Source organism: Cydia amplana, chromosome 11 (genome assembly GCF_948474715.1).
Source record: "Cydia amplana chromosome 11, ilCydAmpl1.1, whole genome shotgun sequence".
NCBI lineage: Eukaryota > Metazoa > Arthropoda > Insecta > Lepidoptera > Tortricidae > Cydia > Cydia amplana.
The window spans coordinates 12,125,867-12,150,516 of record NC_086079.1 but is presented as its reverse complement, the minus strand read 5'-3'; the positions used below and the strand labels follow the sequence as shown (position 1 = coordinate 12,150,516).

The window sequence follows — 24,650 nt, the reverse complement described above, 5'->3', positions numbered from 1 at the left end:
GAACCGATTTTGATGCGGTTTTCAGAAAAGTGTTTGTTACATTCTGGAGAAGGTTTTAGTATACATAGATCTGAGCTGATGCTGAACCCTGGCTGTACCTAGTGGAACTCAGGTTTGGTGCAACATAGGCCCACGCTGTTTTGGTCATCCGACACGCCTTGATGAGCAATTGGGAGAGCAGTACCCAAGATAGAGCTGATGCTGAACCCTGGAAGTACCTAGTGGAACTCAGGTTTGGTGCATCATAGGCCCACGCTGTTTTGGTCATCCGACGCGTCTTGATGAGCACTTGGAAGAGCAGTACCCAAGATAGAGCTGATGCTGAACCCTGGATGTACCTAGTGGAACTCAGGTTTGGTGCAACATAGGCCCACGCTGTTTTGGTCATCCGACGCGTCTTGATGAGCACTTTGAAGAGCAGTACCCAAGATAGAGCTGATGCTGAACCCTGGTTGTACCTAGTGGAACTCAGGTTTGGTGCAATATAGGCCCACGCTGTTTTGGTCATCCGACACGCATTGATGAGCACTTGGGAGAGCAGTACCCAAGATAGAGCTGATGCTGAACCCTGGATGTACCTAGTGGAACTCAGGTTTGGTGCAACATAGGCCCACGCTGTTTTGGTCATCCGACGCGTCTTGATAAGCACTTGGAAGAGCAGTACCCAAGATAGAGCTGATGCTGAACCCTGGCTGTACCTAGTGGAACTCAGGTTTGGTGCAACATAGGCCCACGCTATTTTGGTCATCTGTCACATCTTGATGAGCACCTGGGAGAGTAGTACCCAAGATGGAGCTGATGCTGAACTCTGGATGTATCTAGTGGAACTCAGGATGTACCTAGTGGAACTCAGGTTTAGTGCAACATAGGCCCACGCTGTTTTGGTCATCCGACGCGTCTTGATGAGCACTTGGGAGAGCAGTACCCAAGATAGAGCTGATGCTAAACCCTGGATGTACCTAGTGGAACTCAGGTTTGGTGCAACATAGGCCCACGCTGTTTTGGTCATCCGACGCGTCTTGATAAGCACTTGGAAGAGCAGTACCCAAGATAGAGCTGATGCTGAACCCTGGCTGTACCTAGTGGAACTCAGGTTTGGTGCAATATAGTCCCACGCTGTTTTGGTCATCCGACACGCCTTGATGAGCACTTGGGAGAGCAGTACCCAAGATAGAGCTGATGCTGAACCCTGGATGTACCTAGTGGAACTCAGGTTTGGTGCAACATAGGCCCACGCTATTTTGGTCATCCGTCACATCTTGATGAGCACTTGGGAGAGCAGTACCCTAGATAGAACTGATGGTGAACCCTGGCTGTACCTAGTGGAACTCAGATTTGGTGCAACATAGGCACACTTTGTTTTGGTTAGCCGACTTATCGTCATGTGACCTATGTTGCAGAGTTCCACTAGGCGGGTCGATCAACTATTTTCTAACCGCCTTTAAAAAAAGGAAGTTCTCCGTTTGACCCGTATGTTTGTATGTATGTTTCTTCGTGATTATCTCGTGTTTGACTGAACCGATTTTGATGCCATTTTCGGAAAAGTGTTTGTTACATTCTGGAGAAAGTTTTAGTGTACAGTATATGGATGGTTAGAAAAACCAATTGGATCCGGTAGGTGGCGATGCTATCGGTATACCTACCATCAAATTTAAGTTGCTGAATCCGATTTAGATAAAATAGTGGCAGTGGGAGTCGGAGTTGGACTCGGACTGGGAATGGGAGTGGGACTGGGACTGGGACTGGAAGTGGGAGTGGCAGTGGGAGTGGGAGCAATATTAATACAAATCGTTTAGCACCGAAACGTCATCTTATGTTTTGTCGCGATTATCATCGAGTTAGGCCATCAGTTCAGCAACATTAGTAGGTAGGTAGTTACTTACTAGCCCAAAACTAAATGGAGATCCTAACAAACAAGTATTTTAGCCCAAAACCTAAAATAAATGAAGTACCTATCACTAAAAATAAAATTAAATAAATAAAAAAGAATAAACAAATTAAAAATAAACAAAAAGAAAACCAAAACAAAATAACTTAATACTAAATTACACTGAAACTAAGCCTAACAAACTAGTATTTTAGCTTGATTGACTATGATTGACCTATCACTAAAAAGTAAAAAATAAAATAAAATAAATAAAAAATAATAAAAAACTTAAAAATAAACAAAAAGAAAACCAAAACAAAATAACTTAATATAAATTCTTTTTTTAAAAAAGGGAACCGCCTTCAAAAAACCAACCCACTGAAAAGCATAAAATAATTGTTATATGGCACCCCTATACATGTCCAGTCCCTATATCCCGTCGTAAAGCAAATTTCTGCCAAAAAGTAATTAATACCTAATAATAAGAAAATTAATAATCATCCGGGTAATTACTTCGTTTTTGAAGGCGGTGCCAAACCAACAAAAACATTCTTTGCTACCAATCAGAAAAAAAAATACGAGTATGTAGTACCTACAAGAACTAAATTAATGAGTAAACTAAGTATGTATTTATAATGCAAGTACATGCAGCGTTCTTCGTTGTCTAAAATATCGGTTCTCTAAAAGTTTGGTTTAGCACCGACTTCAAAAACGAAGTAATTACCCGGATGATTATTAATTTTCTTATTATTAGGTATTAATTACTTTTTGGCAGAAATTTGCTTTACGACGGGATATAGGGACTGGACATGTATAGGGGTGCCATATAACAATTATTTTATGCTTTTTAGTGGGTTGATTTTTTGAAGGCGGTTCCCTTTTTTAAAAAAAGAATTTATATTAAGTTATTTTGTTTTGGTTTTCTTTTTGTTTATTTTTAAGTTTTTTATTGTTTGCATCGGCAGGTCCCTGGTTCCATCCCCAGTAATTGTATACTGCTACATGACTTTTTGTATTTTTTTTATACTTAAATTTCGTATAGTTGTTTTTTATTTAATTTTTTATTTTGAAAAAATGAAAAATTTCGTATTTTTTATTTATCAAGCGCGGGTTAAGCGTATTCGTTTAATTGTTGTTTGTAGCTTTATGTAGTTTTTAATTTTTTTTTATATTACATGTACTATACCTATATTTTAATAAATATTTTTGCCATACATTTATTCAGTTTTAAGCTCTGCTCGCGAGGTCTACAGCTCACAGAGCCACTAGTTTAAGTTTCTTGGTTATATTCTCATGATTTCTGTGAAACAATTAAATTTTCCAAGAGGAATCAAGCCTATTGAAATGACTTCACTTCCACTACCGATCGGATATTTCTAGAACATTGCGCACTTTCACGCAAACAAGCTCTGTAGCAACGAGACCATGTTGCGCTAAATACGGCCAAGCACACACACTAGAGTGAGGCCTTGGGAAAACTAACTGAAGTAGGCAGTCTGCTGCCTAACTTGTGACATCAGTTGACAAATAAAACTCATTAGGAAATCTGTTTGCTAGTTCTTTTACGAATTGAGCTTCCCAAGGCTTGGGATCTTTACCTTGCCTCACCTACCTGGCAGGAAGGAGGTAGGTCTTAAGATGACTCCTCTGAGAAGGCTTCGCAAAAATAAAAATAGTGATACCTGATAGTTGCAGATGAAACATGTAAACATGAAATTATTCTGCAATAATATCTTCCAATGAATATGATGACACATATGTGCGCAAATACATCAGATAAATACTAAATTATTTGCATAGCTTTAATGATATTGTTTACGAAATAGGTAAACAGCACCAGTCATGGGACATTTAAGAGGAAATTTGGAGTATTAGTGATATTTCCCTGATACATGTAAAAGTCCTAACTTTTAGCGTGTTAAAAGGTGAATGTCCTATCCGTCTTACATGTTTCAGGCGTGTTGTATCAGAGATACTGATGCAATTCGTTTTTACATAATTGATAAATTAAAAGTATTTTTTTTTCTCCAGTCATGGATACCAAAGCTCCAATAATGGAACCCCGGTAATGGACGTGGATCCAGTAATGGGCCCCCTATAATGGACATACCCTATCATCAGTATAAGATATTGGAATAGGGAATAAGTTTTTGGCAAAACACTGGTTATTAGTCATTTTTGGTAAAAGCTTTTATGTAAGAATGTATTTTTCTTTCCACGGCCAACTAATATTCATCTAGACAATTCTAACAAACCCAAACACATTAGGTTGCGTTTATCACAGAGTTCCCATGGCCACCTCCTGTCTTCATCATGAGATCAGATCCATGTTATCATAATATTGCATTGTCATCCGATTTTCATACGTATCCAAAATTTCAACTCAATTGGAAATCCGAAAGTGGCTCAAATTCAACTTCCAAGATTTGAACCACACTAACTAACATACAAACTAACGGACTAGCTATCGTGGTCGCATTTTTATCACCTGTCATGCTATGCGTCACTTTCGCACTTACATATGTTAGAACGTGACAGCCATGGTGACAATGACAAATGATAAAGAGCCGGCCATCTTGGCCCTACAGGGCAAGTTAAATAAAATTGTGTAAAAACGATATTAATTTATCCGAAGTCCTACGAGACCTCCTGACATAGTTCGTAACTACATTATAATTCTGTATTGTTTAAACATGAAATTACGTCATGGCAAGCGTCATTGTCATTATGTAAATTGTCCCATCATAGGAGGTATGCAGTTTTACAGCTCATATAATGAGATTGGACAAAATACCACTATTTTTACACATCTAGAGTCACAACACAACATAGTGTGTTGTCCTTACCTCATGGTAATGCAATTAACAAAACACATTCTATAGTTTACACCGAGTAATAATTAATTACAATTTAATATATAAACTCACCTCTCTTAGCGAAGTTGTTAAGAATTCTTACTGGTTATTTTTTACAGTGACACGACAACTTTTGGGTTGACGCCAATTTTTTTTAAAGTACCTAACCGAAATTAATAAAAAGTCAAACTTAAACAGCTCTATGGCTCTTATTTATGGTAAAATATTGCCAGTGTTTATAAACTACTTTTAGATACCTACTTATTTTAGAGGATTTGTGGTTTTATGTCCCATTACCAGTTCCACGTCCATTATAAATAGGGGTGTCTACTATACCTAACTAGATTCATGCATGCAGACGTGGATCACAAAAAAACATCAATAGTCTTCCGTGTGTCTCATGCCGACATCTGCGCCTCTGTTGTTTTTCTATACTTAAGAATTGCAACCGACTATTCCTCTCAAAATTATCAGTAGAACTAAGTAGTTAGAATATAAAATGATGTAATCACAATTATTTGGACACAAAAACCAAAGTAACCAGCAGCTATCAAATTAATTTATTGCGGTCAAATAAACGGAGAACGTTGTACTGTACGATGATAAACCCGAAACGAAAGTGGCAGAAATGCACGAAGAAAGTTGAATGACTGAGAGCTGTTTCTTATTTAGGTAACTTTTACTGTCACACGATGGCACAGAAAGACAAGATGCAAAATTTTAAGGCAACCCAAAGTCAAGACAGATTTTATTACCTACTTACCTAATATCTAGATAACGAAATTCTCCTTTATCATATTTTAAAAAACTTATTGAATATTCTCATAACATTATTATTGGCTATATTGCTGGTCACAACCAAGGACCTATATGGAAGGTTTTATAGTACTTGTGCTTTTGTCCTTTTATGTAGCTGTTTTAAGCTATTATCCCGGAACGAGTCACGAATTCAAAGGTTCGCTGCGCACAAGTATACAATCAATAGGTATGCAGCTACTTACATTACTTACAAAGCATTCTATCTCGTCTGATTTTTCTATTTACTGGTTAGCCCAGCATAAATTGAATTCGAGATTTGCGTGCTCACACACCTTACTATAATAAGCTAGAGGCGATGCGCTTGAAACCTTTGCAAATAACAGCCGAGACAATTACAAAGACATGTCCAAAAGTCACGTTCGCTAGGTAATTTAGTTTTGTGTTTGCGTAACGTAAAATAATAGCGAAACGGGAAACTATTTGACGGTGGTGTACTATCTTAAGGCCAAATCGCGTTATTTTAACTGATTTGGGCAACAAACAGTACACACACTGTTTTATCGGGGTACCTAATGATTCTCCGAGAAACTTTTAGCAGATTATCGATTCGCCGACAACGATTCGCCGAACATGGTTTCGCAGAGTCATTTATTTGTAAATGTAACTTTTGGTCGACTAACGTTACGCAAACTCTTGGTTCACATACAGTTCAGTTCGCTTCTGTGTAAATTAGCTGAACTATTATCGGACGATTTCCATTTGCCAAAGTAACTGTTTCGTTTAAGCAATGTTTAGTCGAATAACGTTTCACATTATACATATAATTTTATTTTCGCAACAAAAGGATGATATAAAATATTATCATTTTTAGGGTTCCGTAGCCAAATGGCAAAAAACGGAACCCTTATAGATTCGTCATGTCTGTCTGTCTGTCTGTCTGTCTGTCTGTCTGTCCGTCTGTCCGTCTGTCCGTCTGTCCGTCTGTCTGTCCGTCCGTATGTCACAGCCACTTTTCTCCGAAACTATAAGAACTATACTGTTGAAACTTGGTAAGTAGATGTATTCTGTGAACCGCATTAAGATTTTCACACAAAAATAGAAAAAAAACAATAAATTTTTGGGGTTCCCCATACTTCGAACTGAAACTCAAAATTTTTTTTTCATCAAACCCATACGTGTGGGGTATCTATGGATAGGTCTTCAAAAATGATATTGAGGTTTCTAATATCATTTTTTTCTAAACTGAATAGTTTGCGCGAGAGACACTTCCAAAGTGGTAAAATGTGTGTCCCCCCCCCTGTAACTTCTAAAATAAGAGAATGATAAAACTAAAAAAAATATATGATGTACATTACCATGTAAACTTCCACCGAAAATTGGTTTGAACGAGATCTAGTAAGTAGTTTTTTTTTATACGTCTTAAATCGCCTAAATACGGAACCCTTCATGGGCGAGTCCGACTCGCACTTGGCCGCTTTTTAATTAAATGCGTTAAGTAGGTATACATATTATGTATATAAAGTAAGTTACGAAGAAATTAGCGAATATGTAGTGAGGCTACAATTGCACTACATCAAATTGGTGGATTTCGGGAGGAAATGCTTGAGTTACTTTAGAAAATATCCAAATCATAATACACATGCCTTTAAAAATTTAGAAGTTCCGTCAATTCCTCAGAATAAAGATTAAAGAAGAAAATTATTATGGAAATACCTCGAAGGTAACTTACTCAAATCGGACCATGGGTGCCGGAGTAATCGCTGAACATATTACTTAAAGTAAATCATCATCATTATCATCAAAACAATCATCATCATCAGGTACACTTCATCAAAATATTTGAACTCTCACCTTAGTTTATAACTATTTTGATTAAAATTTAGTTCTTTCTTCGCAAGTGTGATGAAAAACATTGTGTGTAACTCCGGGGGTAAGAATATTCTAAGTTCTTCTAGTCAATAATATGCCAAATGAACATTCGACCTATTGTGTTCCGACCAATGGTTTCTCGGGTAATTATGACAGTTACTAAATGATTATTCTACGAATAGTAAATATGCGTATCAATGTTCTGCTTATTGACTACCCTCGCAAACGACTATTATGCGTAATGAGATTCGGCCAATCGTTACTCTGCCAAACAACCCGTCGGCGAATCGTTGTCGGCGAAACAAAAATCGGCGTAATTTTTCTCGGAATATCAATAGGGCACCGTTTTATCGCGATAGTCCACTGAAGCATAGGTATAGATTACCTTACCCTACGAAAAAAATATAAATAACACACGTCCAAAGTTTTACGGATAATGTTTTACTTCACATTATTCTCATAAAAATGTGTTGATTAGTAGCCATTAGGGTTAGCAACCCGGATCCAACTAGCATCTTACCCGGTACTGGATCTAGACAGATCTTCCGTACTATTTTGAGCCGTATTACAAATTCTACTGGAGACAATAGCATTTATGAAATCAAAACACTTGCAATATAGAGTTTATTCAAGTGGACGTTTGAAGTGGAGTTTTGCATTGCAACTGTCTCCGTTTTTCGATATTTTCTCAACTGTCCCTCTTGTCTTCTCAGCATTATTTTTATGTGACCATAGACTTACTGTACGAGGGGCGTTCAAAATATTCTCGGTATTGATATCTTACAACCTCTTCTAAAATTTCTTTCGTTACTGGCCGCTAAGGTTTATTCATTGACATTAAAAAAAAGTATAATTCGAAGCGAGATGTTCTTTTGTTTTTCTGCAATTGCTGAACAAACATGAACATCATGTGGGAATTGACAATGTTAACTAAATTAGAACATCGATGCGTGATAAAATTCTTGACAAAACAGGGTAAAAATCAAAAAACCATAAAAGAGGAAATGGATTGTGTTTACCGTGAGTCCGCTCCTTCTTTATCTACCATTCAAAAGTGGTCAAGCGAGTTTAAACGTGGAAGGGAGAGTGTTGAAGACGACCCTAGACCTGGCCGGCCTGTAGTAGCTACTTCACAAGAAAATATTGATAAAGTGGAAAAACTTATATTGGAAGATGGTCGAGTGAAGGTAAAATCTATAGCACAAGTAACCAATCTCTCTATTGGTACCGTACATGATATTATCCATGACCATCTTAATATGTCAAAAGTAAGTGCAAGATGGGTTCCGCGAATGCTGACTCGGCTTCTAAAAGACATGCGTGTAGCTTGTTGTTCCGATTTTATTGACCTGTGCGGTGAAAATCCTGATGAGGTGCTGCAAAGAATAGTTACTGGAGATGAAACCTGGGTTCATCATTATGACCCAGAGAGTAAACAAGAGTCCATGCAGTGGCACATTAAGGGTTCAGCTCATCCCAAGAAGTTCAAGGTCATCCCTTCAGCTGGCAAGGTCATGGCCACGATATTTTGGGATTGTGAAGGAGTATTACTAATCGATTATAAAGAAAAAGGTGTAAATATCACAGGACAGTACTACGCTAACATTCTACGTCAATTAAAGGATGCAATCAAAGAAAAGAGGCGAGGAAAGTTAACCAAAGGTGTTATGCTTCTGCATGACAACGCCCCCGTCCATACTGCTCATATTGCCAAGGCAGCTATTGTTGAATGTGGGTTTGAAACTGTTACTCACCCACCGTATAGTCCGGACTTAGCCCCCAGCGACTTCTTTTTGTTCCCCAATCTTAAAAAGGATCTGCGTGGAAATAAATTTTCCGATGATGAAGCATTGAAGGCGGCAGTGGAGGAGCATTTTTACACCAAAGATAAAAAATATTTTTATGCAGGATTAAAAAAAATAATTGATCGATCTTTTAAGTGTATGAACATAGGGGGGGGAGTATATTAAAAAATAAAAATATCAAACTTTTCGTACTTGTTTGTTTTCATTCTCATACCGAGAATATTTTGAACACCCCTCGTACCTATGTTATTCATTACGCCGTGTAATCAGCATTCCAGTCAGAATTTATGTTTACAGTACATATGGTGCTATGTAACTAAAGTATATACACTTCTTTAGTTTCATAGTGATATCAATTCAAGGTTCTACATTGTCTGAAATAGTACTCCAATGATATTTATCGCCGGATGTTCATAATTACCTTTATTATTATCCAAGCCAAAGAAGTTTTCTGACGTTTTCCATAATCACCAACTCCATTTTCTTAGTAGGTATATGGACAATATATTTATTTCCATCTAGGCAATAATGAAAAATAATTTATTACTGCCAACATTAGAATTAAATAGTCGTGAGCACCCATCAGTCTTCAACATACGTCAACTTTAACTTTCACTGACTTACTCAATATTAATAGCAAATGTTGACAGTTCGTCGGTGACATTGCCACAATTAACAATTAACAAAGCTATGGTACAATAATTCCAACGTAAGCTTCAGTATAGGTTATCCCTACCTCGTTCATAAAAGAAATTCAGCAGATACTTCGTTGAGATATGCAGTCAAACAAGTGCCGCAACCAACACGCTAAACATATGTTTACTTACTCAAGAAATTGTGTCCAAACTTCTATTAGCATTGCGATCAATGTTTTCTCCATATTCTCATAGCTACACAAGCGCGGGCGAGTCGAAATCCATGGTAAATCAGTTTATCTTGACTGCCAGTCCAGTACAATTATGAGCAATTTGAGGACGCTCTTATACCGGATCAAGTCGCGTTCTGCAACCAGTTGGAATGCTACTCCAGCAAACAGATTTGAAATAGGTAGGTTCAAATATTTCTCAACGTGCACTCACAATAGGTTTCAAGAACGTTCGGAGATTGCGACGCTGGTCAAAAAACTAACAAAGTGCAATTAGATCTTATCGACGTTGAGCAATATAGCGGGCATTAGTTTTACAATTATTTTCAATAGCAATTTCGACTAATCTCGCAAGATAGTGGATTTAATATATCTGTACCGGTTGTTGGAATTATTGATTATTGCAACGACATAAGGCGATCAAAGTACAGAGTGTTTGCATAGGTAGTATAGGTACCCCATACCTAGCTAGGCAAACAGTAAAAATGAAATTCAAGCCCACGTTAAAATTGAGGAATGAGGATAACTTAAAACACTTAACATTACTGGAGTTTAGGGGATATGTAAATCGAATTCCCATGACTTAGATGCTAACCTTTACACTTATCTTCAGGATTTTTATTATATTTCTAAAATTACATTTAGCCACATCTATGTATACAGGGTATTGCCTGTAACACGAGCAAATAATTAAACCATATATTATACTCCTCAAACTATACAACTATTGTTAAACAACTTTCAAAAATTATCAATCCTTTAGACTTCCTCTTTTTCATACAAAATAAATATTGCCTTCAATGTATGCTGACATCAGTGTGTTTGACGTTGCTTGTCACGATTTAAACATAACAAAATTTGCAATACATTGCGTCTTAGAATAAACTTTAAAGTGTGATAAAGATCAAAACATAAGTTATTTTTAAAAGTTGCTGAACAAATGTTGGTCAGTATGAGGAGTATAGCCTACTGTTCAATTTATTGCTCCTGTTACAGGAAACATATATAGCCTTAACGCCAACTGACATTGCAACAAACAATCTAGATGTCAAACCCATGAGACTTATTATTATTGCAGACTTTATTGTATGGGAGTTTTATTATAATGAGTGCATTTTAAATAAAAACTGGATGTTCCTTTGTTGTGGTAGGAAATATTGTCGGATTAGAAAATGAGTCGCAGTTGTGCGGTTAAACAAGTTTGAACTTTATTCTTGAAGCATAAGGTGAATTAGACATTTATATGAATATATATTATATACAAATCATAAACCAATCATCACGGTGTTAGGCACAATAAAAATAGCTCTTATTTATGACTTATGGTTATGACCTTGACCAGAGCCCGTACCATGAGTCAGTGTCAAAACTGACATTTACGCTATCGAGAACGTAATTTACTTTTTATAGGTACATCTCGTTTGCACAAATATGCGAGTACGAGCGAGATGTATAGAAAGTAAATTACGTTCTCGACGGCGTTTATGTCAGTGCCAAACTGATGGTAGCCGTACTTGACCAGAGCATACCTAAAGGTGCATCCAGATCTATCTATGCGCCGCTCGCGCGTTGCACGTTTGCGCTTCGCATTGTCACAGAATAAGTAATAGTATTATCATAGCATTGTCTTGCGTGCACATGAAAGCTGTTAATTAGTTAAAATACTTTTTTCTAAACACATTTGTCATAAAGTTATAATTGTATAAGTTGTGCAAAACTTTAAAAACAAGTGCAAAAATAATGAACAAAAACAATTTTTTTTATAATTTCTTTTTATTTATTCTTCCTCCTTAGACAAAAAACGTTAATTCACCCGTCTACGTTCGCATTGTAAACAGAGTGTATGATTCATAATAAATAGGGTCCAGAAGGTCAAATTAGAAATATAGATTCTCGTTACGTTAGTGATTAAACTCGTGCTCACAAACAAAGATCGGCATGACCCCGGAACATATTTAAATTATACCTATTCAACTTGCTATCGGATCTACATGTGCAGAATTTTAATTACCTATATAATTATATGCAAAAAGAATTTTATATTGCACATTACTTATTGCTAGTGACGTAACATTTTAGCCCACGAGGGCAATTCAAACTTTATAAATTGTATAATCTTGTTTTATTTCTGTTTGAAGAAATGTGTCCTTCGACAACTATCACCGACAGCCGTATCAAAAGTCGAAAGTTAATTCTTATAGCCATCTGAATATGCCTCCGGTTCTCATTGCCCGAAGCCGCACAATAGTTCCGATTTCGGTCTCCGTAAGTAACGATGTATTTATATCAATTAATAAAAAATAACAGAAAAAACGCATCTAACCGATTTTTAAGCCCGAAGTTAAGTTTCACTTGTTCCCATAAGTGTTGCGTGAACAAAGGTTTGTACGGAGCACTAAAATAAAAACTTGACTCTACAAAACAGTATGACAACATCATCTTATTGCCTACCTATACAGTCACTTCACCATTTTTTGTCGTTATATCGAGAAAAAAAATATCGTCGGTGCGAATAAAAAAATCGCTATGTGTTTTTTTACGATTTTTTGATTTTGGCATATTTTAATTCCTTTTTCAATTTCCCGACGACCTATATCAATATTTTTTTTATATCTATATTAGTTTTGAAAATAACTAACAAAAATTGTACAAAAAATAGCTATGTGATTTTTTTTGCACATAACGAAATTAAATGCCTTGATTTCCGTCGAGGGTGATGGCGATAATGTTGCACATGGCGATTTATTGACCCTAAAATCCGCTATGTATCATTTCTTGTGCTACGTTACTTTGGCAACAAATCGCTATGTGTAAACTTTACACATGACGATTTTAAGTGAACCAAATTTAAGTCACTATGTAGCAAAATTCTGGCTAAAATAATTTATATTGTAAAAATTTACGAAAAAAACTGTTTATCTTCTGCATAAGTATCATGTAAAAACTATTGATCTACCAGAAAAAAAATACAGGTGCAACAAATATATTACAAACAGGAAAATAAATAGTTTTTTTTGTCTCCTGTAAAGTAGCTATAAATTACATGGCGATTTTTTTATTCGCACCGACGATATACGAGTTCCTTCCTATTAAAAAATACACAAATCAATATGGTTCGCCTTTTACCTTTGAAGTTCTCTGAGTTCTTTCTATTTTCCCCCGCTGACGACAATTTATATTTACTATCTCCAGCAAGCGAACAGAAAATTAGTGACAGTAATTTAGTAATTGATGTTATTATCTTATTATCTGATCTATTAAGTTATGATATTCTCGCCATTTTAATCGACAGTTACTTAATCAAATAATCACTTTCGCCTTGCGCACTGTCATTTGTTTAATCTAAATGGCCACTTTGTAGTAGATTTTTTTTAATTGTACAATATCACTTGGGAATCATAAACAATGGCTATTGTCAGAGTTTACGGTATCTATCTATAAGTAGTTGTGTCATTCTTAAACTGTAGTCACACTTTTTTAATTGTCAGTAATATTTCGATAAAAATAATATCTTTTAGATTCTAAATTCTTTGGGCTGTATGCAAAAAAAAATATTTAAAAAAAGGAATGATTCACTTTAGGTACGCTTTTACTTTAGAAGTACAGTCGTAATCAGATATATCAGAGCGGCAGAGGTGCTCAAAAATATCTGAACACGCACTCTAGCGCTTTGACAATAGAGGCGTGTTCAGATATTTGAGAGCGCCTTGGCCGCTCCGATATATCTGATGGACACATTGGTGACTGAGCACATTTTGTGTATTACGTTTCGGAAGGATAGTACACATGTCGCAGTCGGATTGTATAATCCGCCGTATTACATTACGGCTAGCCGTTTTACAAAACAGGGGCGTTTTGAAAAGCGGCGGTTCGACGATTAGCCGGATTGAATGCGGCTAAATGAAAATCCGCCGGAATGTATTCGGCGCCATACGTTCTTCAACACGGCTAGCCGTAATGTAATACAGCGAGTCATTAGCCGCCGCTTTGACAGTTTTTAGTTCCCATTTTTAACACTCGTGGCGCTGCCTGACATAACAACAACAAACTATGAAAAACGCTGGGGTGTCCATCAAATCTGGAGTTCGTCGGACTGTTTCTTTTCAAAAAACATTTCCTTCGCAACTTAACTAGACGGAGCCCCGCTTTGCGGGGCTCCTATTTCTGAGCGGTTTGCCCTTCGGGCATCTGAAGCTACCTAACGAACCTAACCTACCTACCTATTGATTTATTGAGACGTCCGTGAAAACATTACACTTTGGGGAAAAAAGCGTAGGTAGGTAAGTAGGTTAGGTTCGTTAGGTAGCTTCAGATGCCCGAAGGGCAAACCGCCCAGAAATAGGAGCCCCGCGAAGCGGGGCTCCGTCTATTTAAGTTGTGAAGGAAATGTTTTGGAAAATAAACACATGTAGTGCGGTGGGACCATGGTAAAAATAAATTAAATTGCAAACATTGTCAAACTCCGGTTACGTAGGCGACCGAAAGAACTGGTCACTCTACAATCTAAATAGTAGATACGAGGCGGCTAAACGTAGGCCGCCTTATTGAAGAACGTATCGCAATGACAATCCGGCTAATCGTCGAACCGCCGCATTTCAAAACGCCCCTGTTTTGTAAAACGGCTAGCCGTAATGTAATACGGCGGATTATACAATCCGACTGCGACACACATATAATGGCTTAAGGAGTTCAAGTGAAGTTGACGAGCAGAAACATACTTAAGTAGAATAGAATACTTCCTTTTAAACGTCACTTTTGACACGTAACACTGACATATCCGATCCATATCGTTTCGATACCTAATATTTGACGTAAGTAAGTATCTTAAAGTTCGAGTCGCGCCGTGAGCCTGTAGCTTAGATTGTTTATTTTTAAAACCGGTTTTAATTACCTAAATATACCTACATAATTTCGCGTTTATTTTTAGGGTTCCGTAGCCAAATGGCAAAAAACGGAACCCTTATGGATTCGTTATGTCTGTCTGTCTGTCTGTCTGTCCGTCTGTCCGTCCGTATGTCACAGCCACTTTTTTCCGAAACTATAAGAACTATAACTGTTGAAACTTGGTAAGTAGATGTATTCTGTGAACCGCATTAAGATTTTCACACAAAAATAGAAAAAAAACAATAAATTTTGGGGGTTCCCCATACTTAGAACTGAACCTCAAAAAAATTTTTTTCATCAAACCCATACGTTTGGGGTATCTATGGATAGGTCTTCAAAAATGATATTGAGGTTTCTAATATCAGTTTTTTCTAAACTGAATAGTTTGCGCGAGAGACACTTCCAAAGTGGTAAAATGTGTGTCCCGTGTGTGTGTAAATTTTAGAAGTTACAGGGGGGGGGCTGTAACTTCTAAAATAAGAGAATAATAAAACTAAAAAAAATATATGATGTACATTACCATGCAAACTTCCACCGAAAATTGGTTTGAACGAGATCTAGTCAATAGTTTTTTTTTTAATACGTCATAAATCCCCTAAATACGGAACCCTTCATGGGCGAGTCCGACTCGCACTTGGCCGCTTTTTTAAGTTAATCGTTTTCGAAGTTTTTTTATAGGGTCAAGGCTGTTTGAATGTCTGAAGATCGATACCTATTAAAACTAACAATTACAATAAGCAATAATTACATTATGAAAAATAAGACGACTGTTGATTCAGAAAATAAATAAATGATGTTAACAAATCGCATATTTGTATTGTGATCGTGCTTTTGAATAAATATAAACTCGGATAATTTAATCTATTATATAGCCATTACGTTACGCCAAGACATGAATAAGGATTAAAAGTTATATAAGGCTAATAAAATTGATCGTTGTATAGGAACCAAGTACATAAGACATAAATATATTATGTAGTTCGTCAACGTATATTTCACGGTGCTGTAGGTTATATACGGCGTGAATAGGATACCAAAAGCCCGATTCAGAATTAATAATTTGAACTGGTTTTGATACGGCATTGATGATCGTCTTGGACGTCTTGGTGATTAGCTTGCATATCATAGTACGACTTTTAATCATATACGAGTATATAAGCGATCTTCACAGTCGTATCAACACAATGACAAAAAATTTAAATCGGGGGGGCTACCGCGAAAACTGAAATTCGCAAATTGCGGGGACTGTTGGAGGGACTTATTTACATCAATACATGAAATACGTTTGTGCTTTTATTCCCGTTTTATTTTAACTCTCAGATATCTTACAAATATCCATCAGGGACCTTTCTCTTTTACTCCAATGAAGGTGTAATTAGAGTGACAGAGAAAATTGCCCGCAATTTGCGAACTTCGATTTTCGCGGTGATAGCCCTGAATCTGATGGCTTCAAGCTCGAGCTCGAGGTCACGGTACACTGGTTTATTTGGCTCGCGCACTCATTGAGAATACACAGCGTGCATTGTTGGGCCGATGCTCTGATGTCTGTCACAGCACACGCTTTCCAACAGTGAGCGAACTGTGTAACATATCATTTTTCTTATCAGAAGGAAGACTTTCACTACCGAAAATGAACTACCTATGTGGTAACACTTGTAACAAAATGACAGAAAAAAGTGTTGCTAGGTACATAAAAAAAAACATTGAGATGTATTCGGGTCTGCTGAAATATTAAACAGCCGGGACAACGCTAGGACAAATAAAAGCAAAAGGCCAAGTAATACAGAAATTCGTCGGACTCATTGAAAAAGTATGACCTTATTTATTCACCTCACTGTTGAAAATCTACAGGGAGATAAAGTTTAATAGGATTTAGAGTATTTTTTATACGTATGTATATCTTAAATTAATTAGTTGATTAAATGGAAAGCAAATGCATAAAAGTTCCGTGGTTGCTAATCTCTTTTTCCCTTTATGTTTACCTTACGATCTATGAAAGTAAGGTAAGAAAAGTAGCATTTATCAAACACTTGCAAAATGCATTCCATTCGGTTAAATGAAATAAGTACCTACCTTAACCAATGTTAATGTTACGTGTACTGCGGACTTGGCATTGGCACACAGCGTAGAAAACTACAGCAGACGTAATGTTTCAAGAACGCCGCTGGGGGAAAATGTTAACGAAATAAACTCGTTGATAATTTATGCGAAACCTATTAAGGATGACTCACGCTAGACCGGGTCGGGGCCGGGCCGGAGCTTCCGGAGCTTCGTTTTCTATGGAAAGCATTACGTGATCACCTGTCATCTGTCATAGAAAAGTAACCACGGGAAGCTCCGGCCCGGACACGGCCCGGTCTAACGTGAGGCATCCTTTAGACTGCATATTTTACAAAACAATCGTTCGCATGCACTAGTGCGTGTCCTAATGAGTAATAGTAAATACTTTAAAAAAAATTGTGTCGCTAAACTAGTCCTAGCCTATTACCAACGCATCAAAAGAGACCATGAGGCCAATTCGAATTTATTGAAGTGAAAAATTGTTTAGCGGCGCTGGGCACTTTTTGAGGTGGGGAAAAAATGATACTTAAACTCGAGACAGCGTAAGGCGATCACGTGACCGTAAGGGACGTAAGGCGATCACGTGACCGTAAGTCCCGTAAGGTGGCCACTCATATTTAAATGGCTTTTAAATCAACAAAGAAAAACTCAATGTTATTTGACATTTATGTTGCGGACTCCTTTTCAAGACTCTTTACGATGTCATGGCAGTATGTAAATAAAGATGACGATGAAAAAGTGTGATCTTATTTGAGAATGATAATAATATATAATAAATAAATAGAATACCTCCGCTAAACGTATGTATCGTGTTACCGGGCGTCGGTAACATATTGAGGTGAGTTTTCACTTCTATCGGCACTCCCGGAGTGCAACCGTTGTTGCTTGTTATTAATTTAATTTTGTTCTTGCTTTGTTATGCTTCTTTTCACAATCATTAATAATTTAAGTTACAAAGGTAATCAAATTCTCAGTTCTATCGTACTTAAACTGAATGTAGATAAAATTTAACTTGAACGATTTCATAATAAAGGCTGAGATAGGTATAGAGATATACTATGCAACATTTTTGGAAGCAATTCTTATCACGCTAATACTGTAGCAATATACTACCTACTAAACTCTCGATAGTTCAATGTCTTTACTGCATTAAGCGATACACTTAAATAATGAGTTATATGTCATAATATACACAATATCGTATAAGTATAACTAAGCGAATATTTTCGAAACTGCAAATTGCAGCGAAACTGGTATCATTTCAATAATGACTCAATAGTCAGTCGTTGACACAATTGTCAATAGATACTAATTACCTAATTTGCTATGCTAGAATATTCCTAACAGAAATTCTGAATGCATAGTTTTCAGACTATTAACGCATAAGCTGAGAAGTTATGCACATTTATTTAAGATTGCATGAGTAATTACACGCCATACATTAAAAATGATTTGCGTTTATATGTGTGCGCGGAACGTCTGTACACGCGTCATTGTGTATGTGTGCGTAAGTCGCTCTACTGAGAGCATGCCAGAAGTCCGTCAGATTCATGTCGCGGGGCGAGGTAATCCGAGTCGGGGCGGGGCGGTGCGTAGCCGTTCTGTATGATACTATTACTTATTCTGTGTCATAGGTATCTAAAAGTTAACCTATGTCATTGTTTTTTATTTGCGTTTAATTCACACGACATGAAATGTGACACATTAAACACGTCTGCTATAAGTAGAGTCAGACCAAGAAAAGTCTGCAGCGGATTTGATAGCTCACGCAGTGCAAGTGTTATTTTAAACGTGAAACTTCTATGAAATTATGACTTATAAACAACACTTGCACTGCGTGGGCTATCAAATCCGCTGCAGACTTTTTTTGGTCCGACTCTATTTATTTAACATTTTATTGAACCTACTGTTTATGTATGTATCTTCACTAACAGTAGGTAATTCGCACAAACATTCTAAGTGACACAAATTCTGTGTCAATAATATGTTCGTCACTGTCTCAGCATCTTCATTTAGCTTTTATTTATCTGGATATAATACAGTTATGTACCCTTTCACCACACATATAAACAATGTTCATAAAGCGAGGTATTTCACGCGTATCTAGCGGGAGTTATAGCCTATTTTATTCCCTAGACAGTTATGGATTTTTGAAACGTATCACGATATGCGTATTAAGAATATATATATTTATTTAAATCAAGATTTCAGAGTTTTACCTACATTAAAAAAAAACAAATTTTTATTATTTCATTTCTGTTCCTCAGTTTATTATAAATTTGTTTATTAAAACCAAATGTAATGAACTTAATTCCATTAAATTCTCAAATACTATTCTAATATTTTTAAATAGTATCTTCATACACAGTATATCTATCTATAACAAGCATTTAAACCTCTATTTTTTTAAATTATTAGTCTCATATTATCTTGATACTTAAACTTTCTTGTAAGTCGCATAAAGTTTGACTCTTCATACGTAGATACCTACCAAATCAGAGATTTAGACAGGATGATAAGTTCAAAACAACTTTGGGCACAAAAAGTTTATGGAAAATTAACACGATACATGGTTTAAAAACATATTATTTGTTTGTGATAAATGATGATACTCGTAGTGACGTTTTTCGGATAAGATAACATGAATCTATCAATGAAAATATTTATCGTTACCTAATACAAGTACTTATACCCCCCCCTTACACGTAGTAATCACATGATATTACTTATTTACGCCGCGCAAATACCAATTTAATTAAATTATATCATCCATCGTTTGACCCCCGCAGCACACATGTTTCGATCGAACACAAATGACGCATAGGTTGCAATGGTTGCATTACTAATAAAACGCAATATCAACGCAACGATGCAACTAGGGTAACGATTCGATAAACAACGGATTTAATGAGTATAAACACTGCTAATATTTGAACCACTTTTATAAAAAGAGCTGAATTAAAAAACGCTTTCAAATAAAAACTGTAGCTAGTAACTCTACTACTACTCACAATCAGTAGAACTAAATAATTATATTTGGTAGGTAGGTAGGTTCGGTACCTAATATTATGTAGTTTGACTAAGCAAAACGGGCGCACAATACACTTTTTTTTTAATTCAGACTTGACAGTCAATATGAAAAGAAAGTCACACAGCAAAATACCTAAATTAATGGCAAGTTTTTTTAAGTAATTATAAGTACTTCTTTAAGTACTAATTAAAAAGTAAAGCATATCTATAATATACTATATATTTACTTAGGTATATTTTTCTGAAAAGGCATGAAAGAGAGAGTACGCGATATAGATTATTGTATGCAAATTTCACATAAATTTCACTGACCTTTCAATTCCGGTAAAAGCGCTCACAGTAATCGCATCAGCAAATGGTTACTTATAAAATAAACTGCACAATTATCACCAATTATAAATATAAAACGTTTATTACTTTAAAAACTTCAAATTGTTTTAACGTCAAATGCACATCGGTAACATTCGAAAATCGATCGCAGTAAGTAGGTACGCACGAACGAGACGTACAGGACTGAACAGTTGACTGGCCTCTGGCAGAAGGGCCGGATGGTGAACTTGTGCGGTGGGAGCCAGCAGAGTTCAGCTGTCAGACTGGCGCGTCACGGCGCTTGCGCGGCGTGCTCGGCGCAGGCGTGCTCCGAAATAACAGACGCGTGCGTTCAACGAGCCACGGGTATCAACAATGTCAACATTACTGCAGGATGCATTGGGAACAATGATGTTTTAATTCATTAAGCAGTACAATGAAACCAAGCGTATGAACAATGTGTTTGCTCTTTAGACTTTTTGTGATAGCCTATTTAATGTTTGAATAGGAAATAGAATGTCTGGCTTTCTAATTTTACTGCGTATTTTAGTCGCGAGTGTCGCGACACTTTTGAACAAGAATTCTCTGCCAGCGCTAGAGTCTGTGCGGAAAGAGAAGAGTCGTGAAGAATATGGGACCCAATACATTCTACGACTCTTCTCTTTCCGCACAGACTCTATATATATATAATTTGAATCAGGCCATATTAAGGCCCATAATATAAATACCTTATAGACTAACACCTTAACAATAACCCTTCTTGGCCGATTTGGTAAAAAATTATAAAATATGACTGTTTTTATATTCAGTGTCCTTTTTTATAGAAAGTTGACGATACACCACGCGCGCTTCTGTACTGAGGTAAACTTTCACTTGTCAACACGTCACACAAAATATAGAAATAAAATACACCGTTCGTTTTTAAATGAGGATTAAGTTCCTTTTGAATGACTTAATATAAAGAATCTACTGTTAAGTATATTAATCTTATTATTAATTTTATTAATCTTATTATTAAGTCAGGTAGTTGCAAGCAAAGAATTTGTAATACATAGTAGGTCACTTTAAAACTATAATGAAATGGCCTTACATATATATTTAGATCCATAATAAGATGAATAAGGTACTACATAACATAACTGTTTAAAGAAATCCCTACCTTTGTGGTCTATCTTAAAAATCTAGAATAACGTATTTTAGATCTAACATACTACATGCAAAGCTACCTATGGTTTATACGTTTCTATTGGGTAGAAATTCCTTCGGCACCTCATTAACAGCAATTAGGTATACAATTAGTAAACATTATATTCGAAAATACGGACATTTTTCAAATAACAAAGTTGTTGAGAATGTTGTTACACGTCATGTAGGTAGGTATGTCAATATGTCACTTAACTTCAAACAATGCAGACATTTGCTAAACAATTTAGCCAAACACAAGTCATAGGGATTGTATTATATATATGACACCGTAAGATTGTGAACCCGTTAGTTTATAATCTAACGTAGGTTAGGTTAGGTTAGTTTATAATCTCCCTACCGTCAGTTTATAATTTAACTAGCGAGATTATAATCTGACGAGTGTTTACAATTTTACGGTGACATATATAATTTATACAATAATAAGAATAATATTTAACAAAGGTCCTATTTGAGTTTGGGTACTTAAAAACTGTACTGTATACCTCTACAGGTCGTTCAACCAACCTAAATGACTTTAGGTACCTACACCCACCTAAACCAAAACAATGAATGAATGGAACAAATTTACTTAACACCGATTTAGATAATTTAGAATACCTAACTGGATGTATCCGTCATATGCAAAACTTATATTCGAAACTTTAATTAAGGTCAATCTTAATTACTAGGTATAAATAGATGTTTACATTTTTCGTCAGAAATGATCTTGAATGATGCTGATAGAGCAGTGGTTCCTAACCTGGGGGTATTTACCCCCGTGGGGGTAAAACTGGTATTTTACGGGGGTAATAAGCTAACCTAATATAACAATACAACAAACGTATACGTTTTATTTTTTATTACCATTGGAAGGAGGGGTAAAATCAGGTTCCCTAATTAGTCATAGGGGTGACCGGACTGAAAAGGTTAGGAACCACTGTGATAGAGAAACGTGTTATAAAACCTCGACATTGGCGAACCATCACGGCTTTGACACACCTCGGACACTGGCGATCAAATGTATGAAACAAACGCGTTCCTACGCAGCCAGTGTTGGCCGTAATGTGTAATTCTAATTAACAATTAATCATTTCCATTAACCATTAAATCCGCAATTAGTCAATTGCATTACGCATCAATTTAAATTAAGTTAATTAGAATTGAATTTTGAGACGTTTAATTACATTGATTGTCAATCTAAATTAACGTTTAATGCAATTAAATCAATTTTTTCATAAACTAATAATTAATGTTACTATTGCTTAGAAACTTGGAGCTAGGTATTAAAATTAAAAATAAGCATATGAATACAAGCTTCAGTGAATTATCAGGTCGTGATATTTTAAAATGAGACAACAAAATGACCCTGAAACCTGGCAGTAGGTACCTACTGGAACTCAGGTTTGGTGCAACATAGACACACGCCGTTTTGGCTATTCGACTCGTCACAATGAGCACTTGGGAGAGCAGTACCCAAGATGGAGCTGATGCTGAACCTTGGCTGTACCTAGTGGAACTCAGGTTTGGTGCAACATAGACACACGCCGTTTTGGTCATCCGACTCGTCTTGATGAGCACTTGGGAGAGCAGTACCCAAGATAGAGCTGATGCTGAACCCTGGCAGTACCTAATGGAACTCAGGTTTGGTGCAACATAGACAAACCCCGTTTTAGTCATCCGACTCGTCTTGATGAGCACTTGGGAGAGCAGTACCCAAGATAGAGCTGATGCTGAACCCTGGCAGTACCTAATGGAACTCAGGTTTGGTGCAACATAGACAAACGCCGTTTTGGTCATCCGACTCGTCTTGATGAGCACTTGGGAGAGCAGTACCCAAGATAGAGCTGATGCTGAACCCTGGCAGTACCTAATGGACCTCAAGTTTGGTGCAACATAGACAAACGCCGTTTTGGTCATCCGACTCGTCTTGATGAGCACTTGGGAGAGCAGTATCCAAGATAGAGCTGATGCTGAACCCTGGCAGTACCTAATGGAACTCAGGTTTGGTGCAACATAGACAAACGCCGGTTTGGTCATCCGACTCGTCTTGATGAGCACTTGGGAGAGCAGTACCCAAGATAGAGCTGATGCTGAACCCTGGCAGTACCTAATGGAACTCAGGTTTGGTGCAACATAGACAAACGCCGTTTTGGTCATCCGACTCGTCTTGATGAGCACTTGGGAGAGCAGTACCCAAGATTGAGCTGATGCTGAACCCTGGCAGTACCTAATGGAACTCAGGTTTGGTGCAACATAGACAAACGCCGTTTTGGTCATCCGACTCGTCTTGATGAGCACTTGGGAGAGCAGTGCCCAAGATAGAGCTGATGCTAAACCCTGGCAGTACCTAATGGAACTCAGGTCTGGTGCAACATAGACAAACGCCGTATTGGTCATCCTACTCGTCTTGATGAGCACTTGGGAGAGCAGTGCCCAAGATAGAGCTGATGCTAAACCCTGGCAGTACCTAATGGAACTCAGGTCTGGTGCAACATAGACAAACGCCGTTTTGGTCATCCGACTCGTCTTGATGAGCACTTGGGAGAGCAGTACCCAAGATAGAGCTGATGCTGAACCCTGGCAGTACCTAGTGGAACTCAGGTTTGATGCAACATAGACACACGCCGTATTGGTCATCCTACTCGTCTTGATGAGCACTTGGGAGAGCAGTACCCAAGATAGAGCTGATGCTGAACCCTGGCAGTACCTAATGGAACTCAGGTCTGGTGCAACATAGACAAACGCCGTTTTGGTCATCCGACTCGTCTTGATGAGCACTTGGGAGAGCAGTGCCCAAGATAGAGCTGATGCTAAACCCTGGCAGTACCTAATGGAACTCAGGTCTGGTGCAACATAGACAAACGCCGTTTTGGTCATCCGACTCGTCTTGATGAGCACTTGGGAGGGCAGTACCCAAGATAGAGCTGATGCTGGACCCTGGCAGTACCTAATGGAACTCAGGTCTGGTGCAACATAGACAAACGCCGTTTTGGTCATCCGACTCGTCTTGATGAGCACTTGGGAGAGCAGTGCCCAAGATAGAGCTGATGCTAAACCCTGGCAGTACCTAATGGAACTCAGGTCTGGTGCAACATAGACAAACGCCGTTTTGGTCATCCGACTCGTCTTGATGAGCACTTGGGAGAGCAGTACCCAAGATA

The 24,650-nt window shown here is 37.2% G+C and overlaps 1 protein-coding gene across 1 annotated transcript in view; it reads right to left on the bottom strand.

The window, feature by feature from the left end:
• The window catches only part of LOC134652071 (ATP-binding cassette sub-family G member 4), a 71,721-nt gene extending 50,962 nt beyond the window's left edge, over positions 1–20,759 (bottom strand). Inside the window, exon 1 of the mRNA XM_063507223.1 lies at positions 20,308–20,759. The gene's annotated coding sequence lies outside the window, so the exon portion shown is untranslated. The remainder of the gene's footprint in view (positions 1–20,307) is intronic.
• Positions 20,760–24,650: the final 3,891 nt, after the last annotated feature.